At 62.3% G+C, this 9,511-nt stretch overlaps 1 long non-coding RNA gene across 2 annotated transcripts; it reads left to right on the top strand.

Annotated features, from left to right (window-relative positions):
• On the top strand, positions 1-8,688 carry LOC122923728. 2 transcript variants are annotated; one of them, XR_006387321.1, is made up of 3 exons: positions 1-123; positions 3,566-3,673; positions 8,331-8,687. It is a non-coding gene; the product is annotated as an uncharacterized LOC122923728 (long non-coding RNA). The 2 variants fall into 2 exon arrangements; XR_006387322.1 differs by lacking the exon at positions 1-123 and adding an exon at positions 158-330 and having other exon boundaries at positions 8,331-8,688.
• Positions 8,689-9,511: the final 823 nt, after the last annotated feature.

Raw genomic sequence — 9,511 nt, 5'->3', positions numbered from 1 at the left:
GCCATTGCAGGGTGCAGGTTGTGTCTCGCCCCTCTGCCGGGTCTTGTCTGGACGTGGGCGTATGACGGCGTTTTATCCTCTGTGTGTTTTTCTGGCGCGCGATTGCTCTTCACATTCTTGTAGGTACGAGTCAGAGCGGCACGCTGTTCACAGCCGGGGGGCACAAACTTTATAACCGAGACAAGGGCGGGGCCGCAGCGCGCGTGTCTTCACCTGGGTACACCTGGAGCCCTAGAGGCACAGGGCAATATAAGGAGGAGGATGGGGGCGCGCGCCGGCCTCACCGCGCAGATTCCTAGACAAACCGCTCCGCGGTTATCACCGGCCGAGGTACAACATGTGCTGAGTGCGCCCCCTGCAGGAGGACATATGGTGGCAGCGCCCCCTGCGGGAGGATATATAGTACAGCGCCCCCTGCAGGAGGACATATGGTGACAGCGCCCCCTGCAGGAGGATATATAGTGACAGCGCCCCCTGCAGGAGGATATATAGTGACAGCGCCCCCTGCGGGAGGATATATAGTGACAGCGCCCCCTGCGGGAGGATATATAGTGACAGCGCCCCCTGCAGGAGGACATATGGTGGCAGCGCCCCCTGCGGGAGGATATATAGTACAGCGCCCCCTGCAGGAGGACATATGGTGACAGCGCCCCCTGCAGGAGGATATATAGTGACAGCGCCCCCTGCAGGAGGATATATAGTGACAGCGCCCCCTGCGGGAGGATATATAGTGACAGCGCCCCCTGCGGGAGGATATATAGTGGCAGCGCCCCCTGCGGGAGGATATATGGTGACAGCGCCCCCTGCGGGAGGATATATAGTGACAGCGCCCCCCTGCGGGAGGACATATAATGACAACGCCCCCTGCGGGAGGATATATGGTGACAAGCGCCCCCTGCAGGAGGATATATAGTAACAGCGCCCCCTGCAGGAGGATATATGGTGACAGCGCCCCCTGCGGGAGGATATATAGTGACAGCGCCCCCTGCAGGAGGATATATAGTGACAGCGCCCCCTGCAGGAGGATATATAGTGACAGCGCCCCCTGCAGGAGGATATATAGTGACAGCGCCCCCTGCGGGAGGATATATAGTGGACAGCGCCCCCTGCGGGAGGATATATAGTGACAGCGCCCCCTGCGGGAGGATATATAGTGACAGCGCCCCCTGCAGGAGGATATATAGTAACAGCGCCCCCTGCAGGAGGATATATAGTGACAGCGCCCCCTGCAGGAGGATATATGGTGACAGCGCCCCCCTGCGGGAGGATATATAGTGACAGCGCCCCCTGCGGAGGATATATAAGTGACAGCGCCCCCTGCGGGAGGATATATAGTGACAGCGCCCCCTGCAGGAGGATATATAGTGACAGCGCCCCCTGCAGGAGGATATATAGTGACAGCGCCCCCTGCAGGAGGATATATAGTGACAGCGCCCCCTGCAGGAGGATATATAGTGACAAGCGCCCCCTGCAAGGAGGATATATGGTGACAGCGCCCCCTGCAGGAGGATATATAGTAACAGCGCCCCCTGCAGGAGGATATATAGAGACGGCGCCCCCTGCGGGAGGATATATAGTGACAAGCGCCCCCTGCGGGAGGATATATAGAGACGGCGCCCCCCTGCGGGAGGATATATTGTGACAGCGCCTCCTGCGGGAGGATATATAGTGACAGCGCCCCTGCGGGAGGATATATAGAGACAGCGCCCCCTGCGGGAGGATATATAGTGACAGCGCCCCCTGCGGGAGGATATATAGTGACAGCGCCCCCTGCAGGAGGATATATAGAGACAGCGCCCCCTGCGGGAGGATATATAGAGACAGCGCCCCCTGCGGGAGGATATATAGAGACAGCGCCCCCTGCGGGAGGATATATAGTGACAGCGCCCCCTGCGGGAGGATATATAGTGACAGCGCCCCCTGCGGGAGGATATATAGAGACAGCGCCCCCTGCGGGAGGATATATAGAGACAGCGCCCCCTGCGGGAGGATATATAGAGACAGCGCCCCCTGCGGGAGGATATATAGTGACAGCGCCCCCTGCGGGAGGATATATAGTGACAGCGCCCCCTGCGGGAGGATATATAGTGACAGCGCCCCCTGCGGGAGGATATATAGTGACAGCGCCCCCTGCGGGAGGATATATAGTGACAGCGCCCCCTGCGGGAGGATATATAGTGACAGCGCCCCCTGCGGGAGGATATATAGTGACAGCGCCCCCTGCAGGAGGATATATAGTGACAGCGCCCCCTGCGGGAGGATATATAGTGACAGCGCCCCCTGCAGGAGGATATATAGAGACAGCGCACCCTGCGGGAGGATATATAGAGACAGCGCCCCCTGCAGGAGGATATATAGTAACAGCGCCCCCTGCAGGAGGATATATAGAGACGGCGCCCCCTGCGGGAGGATATATAGAGACAGCGCCCCCTGCGGGAGGATATATAGTGACAGCGCCCCCTGCAGGAGGACATATAGTGACAGCGCCCCCCTGCGGGAGGATATATAGAGACGGCGCCCCCTGTGGGAGGATATATAGAGACAGCGCCCCCTGCGGGAGGATATATAGCGACAGCGCCCCCTGCGGGAGGATACATAGTGACAGCGCCCCCTGCGGGAGGCTACATAGTGACAGCGCCCCCTGCAGGAGGATATATAGTGACAGCGCCCCCTGCGGGAGGATATATAGTGACAGCGCCCCCTGCAGGAGGATATATAGTGACAGCGCCCCCTGCAGGAGGATATATAGTGACAGCGCCCCCCTGCGGGAGGCTACATAGTGACAGCGCCCCCTGCAGGAGGATATATAGTGACAGCGCCCCCTGCGGGAGGATATATAGTGACAGCGCCCCCTGCGGGAGGATATATAGTGACAGCGCCCCCTGCAGGAGGATATATAGTTACAGCGCCCCCCTGCGGGAGGCTACATAGTGACAGCGCCCCCTGCAGGAGGATATATAGCGACAGCGCCCCCTGCGGGAGGATATATAGTGACAGCGCCCCCTGCAGGAGGATATATAGTGACAGCGCCCCCTGCGGGAGGATATATAGTGACAGCGCCCCCTGCGGGAGGATATATAGTGACAGCGCCCCCTGCAGGAGGATATATAGTGACAGCGCCCCCTGCAGGAGGATATATAGTGACAGCGCCCCCTGCGGGAGGATATATAGTGACGGCGCCCCCTGCGGGAGGATATATGGTGACAGCGCCCCCTGCGGGAGGATATATAGAGACAGCGCCCCCTGCAGGAGGATATATAGTGACAGCGCCCCCTGCGGGAGGATATATAGTGACAGCGCCCCCTGCGGGAGGCTACATAGTGACAGCGCCCCCTGCAGGAGGATATATAGAGACAGCGCCCCCTGCGGGAGGATATATAGTGACAGCGCCCCCTGCGGGAGGATATATAGTGACAGCGCCCCCTGCGGGAGGATATATAGTGACAGCGCCTCCTTCATGTGGAGAAGTGAGTGTCAGTCGGGCACAGGTGGGCAGGTGGGGGGGCAGTTGGGCACAGCTGGTGATACGTGTGGCTCTGACGCTCGTCCTCCTCATGTTTCGCAGGCACAATGCTGATTCCTGTGGCTTGAATTACAGAGGACGGGGGAGGCAGGTTTAGCCGCTGTCGCCCAGATGGCAGCACGTATGAGCAGGACCCTTCACCCTCCACAGGTGAGAAGACCCCCCCCTGCCCCCAGATGATTGGAGTATGGTGATGTTGGCTGTGCCAGCTGTCCCCCATATAGCCCTTTCCTGTGTTTGGCATGGAATGTGTGGAGAAGAGAGTATAACCTCCAATATCTTCTAGTAAGTGACTGTAAGTGATGCCAGCCAAGGTGCATGTGAACCCTTGTGCCAGCCGTTAGTCATGTACCCCCCTGTGCCTGCCGTTAGTCAAGTACCCCCCCTGTGCCTGCTGTTAGTCATGTACCCCCCCTGTGCCAGCCGTTAGTCATGTACCCCCCTGTGCCTGCCGTTAGTCATGTACCCCCCCCCCCCCCTGTGCCAGCCGTTAGTCATGTAACCCCCTGTGCCTGCCGTTAGTCAGTACCCCCCCTGTGCCTGCTGTTAGTCATGTGCCCCCCCTGTTCCTGCCGTTAGTCATGTGCCCCCCCTGTTCCTGCCGTTAGTCATGTACCCCCCCCCCCTGTGCCTGCCGTTAGTCATGTACCCCCCTGTGCCTGCCTTTAGTCAAGTACCCCCCCTGTGCCTGCCTTTAGTCAAGTACCCCCCCTGTGCCTGCCTTTAGTCAAGTACCCCCCCTGTGCCTGCCGTTAGTCATGTGCCCCCCCTGTTCCTGCCGTTAGTCATGTACCCCCCCTGTTCCTGCCGTTAGTCATGTACCCCCCTGTGCCTGCCGTTAGTCATGTGCCCCCCCTGTTCCTGCCGTTAGTCATGTACCCCCCCTGTTCCTGCCGTTAGTCATGTACCCCCCCTGTGCCTGCCGTTAGTCATGTAACCCCCTGTGCCTGCCTTTAGTCAAGTACCCCCCCTGTGCCTGCCTTTAGTCAAGTACCCCCCCTGTGCCTGCCTTTAGTCAAGTACCCCCCCTGTGCCAGCCGTTAGTCATGTACCCCCCCCCGTGCCAGCCGTTAGTCATGTACCCCCCCCTGTGCCTGCCGTTAGTCATGTACCCCCCCTGTGCCAGCCGTTAGTCATGTACCCCCCTGTGCCTGCCGTTAGTCATGTACCCCCCCCCCCCTGTGCCAGCCGTTAGTCATGTAACCCCCTGTGCCAGCCGTTAGTCATGTACCCCCCTGTGCCAGCCGTTAGTCATGTACCCCCCCCTGTGCCAGCCGTTAGTCATGTACCCCCCCTGTGCCAGCCGTTAGTCATGTACCCCCCCCTGTGCCTGCCGTTAGTCATGTACCCCCCCTGTGCCAGCCGTTAGTCATGTGCCCCCCCCTGTGCCTGCCGTTAGTCATGTACTCCCCCTGTGCCTGCCGTTAGTCATGTACCCCCCCTGTGCCTGCCGTTAGTCATGTACCCCCCCTGTGCCTGCCGTTAGTCATGTACCCCCCCTGTGCCTGCCGTTAGTCATGTACCCCCCCCCCCTGTGCCTGCCGTTAGTCATGTACTCCCCCTGTGCCTGCCGTTAGTCCATGTGCCCCCCCCCCCCCTGTGCCTGCTGTTAGTCATGTACCCCCCCGTGCCTGCTGTTAGTCATGTACCCCCCCGTGCCTGCCGTTAGTCATGTACCCCCCCTGTGCCTGCCGTTAGTCATTTACCCCCCCGTGCCTGCTGTTAGTCATGTACCCCCCCCGTGCCTGCTGTTAGTCATGTACCCCCCCCCGTGCCTGCTGTTAGTCATGTACCCCCCCCCCCGTGCCTGCCGTTAGTCATGTACCCCCCCTGTGCCTGCCGTTAGTCATGTACCCCCCCTGTGCCTGCCGTTAGTCATGTACCCCCCCTGTGCCTGCCGTTAGTCATGTGCCCCCCCCTGTGCCTGCCGTTAGTCATGTACCCCCCCCCCCTGTGCCTGCCGTTAGTCATGTACCCCCCCCTGTGCCTGCCGTTAGTCATGTACCCCCCCTGTGCCTGCCGTTAGTCATGTACCCCCCCTGTGCCTGCCGTTAGTCATGTACCCCCCCTGTGCCTGCCGTTAGTCATGTACCCCCCCCCCCCCTGTGCCTGCCGTTAGTCATGTACCCCCCCCTGTGCCTGCCGTTAGTCATGTACCCCCCCTGTGCCTGCCGTTAGTCATGTACCCCCCCGTGCCTGCCGTTAGTCATGTACCCCCCCTGTGCCTGCCGTTAGTCATGTACCCCCCCCTGTGCCTGCCGTTAGTCATGTGCCCCCCCCCTGTGCCTGCCGTTAGTCATGTGCCCCCCCCTGTGCCTGCCGTTAGTCATGTGCCCCCCCCTGTGCCTGCCGTTAGTCATGTACCCCCCCGTGCCTGCCGTTAGTCATGTGCCCCCCCTGTGCCTGCCGTTAGTCATGTGCCCCCCTGTGCCTGCTGTTAGTCATGTGCCCCCCCTGTGCCTGCCGTTAGTCATGTACCCTCCCTGTGCCTGCCGTTAGTCATGTGCCCCCCGCCCCTGTGCCTGCCGTTAGTCATGTGCCCCCCCTGTGCCTGCCATTAGTCATGTGCCCCCCGCCCCTGTGCCTGCCGTTAGTCATGTGCCCCCCCCTGTGCCTGCCGTTAGTCATGTGCCCCCCCCTGTGCCTGCCATTAGTCATGTACCCCCTCTGTGCCTGCCGTTAGTCATGTGCCCCCTCGTGCCTGCCGTTAGTCATGTGCCCCCTCGTGCCTGCCGTTAGTCATGTGCCCCCCCGTGCCTGCCGTTAGTCATGTGCCCCCCCGTCCCTGCCGTTAGTCATGTGCGCCCCCCCCCCGTGCCTGCCGTTAGTCATGTGCCCCCCGCCCCCGTGCCTGCCGTTAGTCATGTGCCCCCCCGCCCCCGTGCCTGCCGTTAGTCATGTGCCCCCCCCCGTGCCTGCCGTTAGTCATGTGCCCCCCAAGTGCCTGATGTTAGTCATGTGCCCCCCCCCCTGTGCCTGCCGTTAGTCATGTGCCCCCCCCCCCTGTGCCTGCCGTTAGTCATGTGCCCCCCCCCGTGCCTGCCGTTAGTCATGTGCCCCCCCCCCTGTGCTTGCCGTTAGTCCATGTGCCCCCCCCCGTGCCTGCCGTTAGTCATGTACCCCCCCCTGTGCCTGATGTTAGTCATGTGCCCCCCCCTGTGCCTGATGTTAGTCATGTGCCCCCCCCTGTGCCTGATGTTAGTCATGTGCCCCCCCCCCCCTCGTGCCTGCCGTTAGTCATGTGCCCCCCCCCTGTGCCTGCCCTGCCGTTAGTAATGTGCCCCCCCCTGTGCCTGCCGTTAGTCATGTACCCCCCCCCCCCTGTGCCTGCCGTTAGTCATGTACCCCCCCCTGTGCCTGCCGTTAGTCATGTACCCCCCCCTGTGCCTGCCGTTAGTCATGTACCCCCCCTGTGCCTGCCGTTAGTCATGTACCCCCCCTGTGCCTGCCGTTAGTCATGTACCCCCCCTGTGCCTGCCGTTAGTCATGTACCCCCCCCCCCCCTGTGCCTGCCGTTAGTCATGTACCCCCCCCTGTGCCTGCCGTTAGTCATGTACCCCCCCTGTGCCTGCCGTTAGTCAGTACCCCCCGTGCCTGCCGTTAGTCATGTACCCCCCCTGTGCCTGCCGTTAGTCATGTACCCCCCCTGTGCCTGCCGTTAGTCATGTGCCCCCCCCCTGTGCCTGCCGTTAGTCATGTGCCCCCCCCTGTGCCTGCCGTTAGTCATGTGCCCCCCCCTGTGCCTGCCGTTAGTCATGTACCCCCCCCGTGCCTGCCGTTAGTCATGTGCCCCCCCTGTGCCTGCCGTTAGTCATGTGCCCCCCTGTGCCTGCTGTTAGTCATGTGCCCCCCCTGTGCCTGCCGTTAGTCATGTACCCTCCCTGTGCCTGCCGTTAGTCATGTGCCCCCCGCCCCTGTGCCTGCCGTTAGTCATGTGCCCCCCCCCTGTGCCTGCCATTAGTCATGTGCCCCCCGCCCCTGTGCCTGCCGTTAGTCATGTGCCCCCCCCTGTGCCTGCCGTTAGTCATGTGCCCCCCCCTGTGCCTGCCATTAGTCATGTACCCCCTCTGTGCCTGCCGTTAGTCATGTGCCCCCTCGTGCCTGCCGTTAGTCATGTGCCCCCTCGTGCCTGCCGTTAGTCATGTGCCCCCCCGTGCCTGCCGTTAGTCATGTGCCCCCCCGTCCCTGCCGTTAGTCATGTGCGCCCCCCCCCCGTGCCTGCCGTTAGTCATGTGCCCCCCGCCCCCGTGCCTGCCGTTAGTCATGTGCCCCCCCGCCCCCGTGCCTGCCGTTAGTCATGTGCCCCCCCCCGTGCCTGCCGTTAGTCATGTGCCCCCCAAGTGCCTGATGTTAGTCATGTGCCCCCCCCCCTGTGCCTGCCGTTAGTCATGTGCCCCCCCCCCCTGTGCCTGCCGTTAGTCATGTGCCCCCCCCCGTGCCTGCCGTTAGTCATGTGCCCCCCCCCTGTGCTTGCCGTTAGTCATGTGCCCCCCCCCGTGCCTGCCGTTAGTCATGTACCCCCCCCTGTGCCTGATGTTAGTCATGTGCCCCCCCCTGTGCCTGATGTTAGTCATGTGCCCCCCCCTGTGCCTGATGTTAGTCATGTGCCCCCCCCCCCCTCGTGCCTGCCGTTAGTCATGTGCCCCCCCCCTGTGCCTGCCCTGCCGTTAGTAATGTGCCCCCCCTTGTGCCAGACGTTAGTCATCCCCCCCCCCCCCCCCCCCCCCCCCGGCCAGCCGTTAGTGTCATGTGCCCCTTCATACATGTTCAGGATGTTCCCGTGTTGATCCCGTGTTCTCCTCCTCAGGCCTCCTGACCCGCAGCAGATCTTCCGTTTGACTCGGTGTGAAGATTGTTAGTGGTGAGTACAAGATGGCGGATGTGTCTGTGCCTTCATCAGACAGGACCATCGCCGGTGATGCCAGAGTGCACAGCGGACTCTGCTGCGTCCAGAGGAGTAGTGTATGTGCCAGTACCCAGTCCGCTCCCAGGGCCAGGGTGTGGTACATGGGGTCGGATCCCAAAGCTGGGGCGTGTGACATATGTGACGTCTGCTTCCCGTGTGTGTGACGTGTGGTTGGTTCCTGGGGTGTGTGATAGAGGGGGCTCTTGGGCCGGGTGTATGATGTGGGGGGGCTCTCAGGCCGGGGTGTGTGACCTGTGGGGGGGGGGGTGATAGAGGGGCTCTTGGGCCGGGTGTATGATGTGGGGGGGCTCTCAGGCCGGGGTGTGTGACCTGTGGGGGGGCTCTCAGGCCGGGGTGTGTGACCTGTGGGGGGGGTGCTCTTGGGTCGGGGTGTGTGACCTGTGGGGGGGTGCTCTTGGGTCGGGGTGTGTGACCTGTGGGGGGGGGGGCTCTCGGGTCGGGGTGTGTGACCTGTGGGGGGGGGGCTCTCGGGTCGGGGTGTGTGACCTGTGGGGGGCTCTCAGGCCGGGGTGTGTGACCTGTGGGGGGGTGCTCTCGGGTCGGGGTGTGTGACCTGTGGGGGGGTGCTCTCGGGTCGGGGTGTGTGACGCTGGGTCGGCCCCTCCCTTTGTGTTGTTCTGTCTGTTGGTTTGATTGATCATTCCCCGGTGAGCGGCGCCTCCCCCCGGAGAGATCAATACTCTGCCCCTGGCTCTGGATGTGCTGCGCTCACTCGGCGCCCCCCATGTGCAGCTGCTTACTTGTCTCCCTCTGATGTGGGGGGGCTCTCAGGCCGGGGTGTGTGACCTGTGGGGGGGTGTGATAGAGGGGGCTCTTGGGCCGGGTGTATGATGTGGGGGGCTCTCAGGCCGAGGTGTGTGACCTGTGGGGGGGGTGGTGATAGAGGGGCTCTTGGGCCGGGTGTATGATGTGGGGGGGCTCTCAGGCCGGGGTGTGTGACCTGTGGGGGGTGTGTGATAGAGGGGGCTCTTGGGCCGGGTGTATGATGTGGGGGGCTCTCAGGCCGGGGTGTGTGACCTGTGGGGGGGGGGGGGTGATAGAGGGGGCTCTTGGGCCGGGTG

This window comes from Bufo gargarizans, unplaced genomic scaffold, assembly GCF_014858855.1.
Source record: "Bufo gargarizans isolate SCDJY-AF-19 unplaced genomic scaffold, ASM1485885v1 original_scaffold_1837_pilon, whole genome shotgun sequence".
Taxonomy (NCBI): Eukaryota; Metazoa; Chordata; class Amphibia; order Anura; family Bufonidae; genus Bufo; species Bufo gargarizans.
This window is presented reverse-complemented; position numbering and strand designations above follow the sequence as displayed.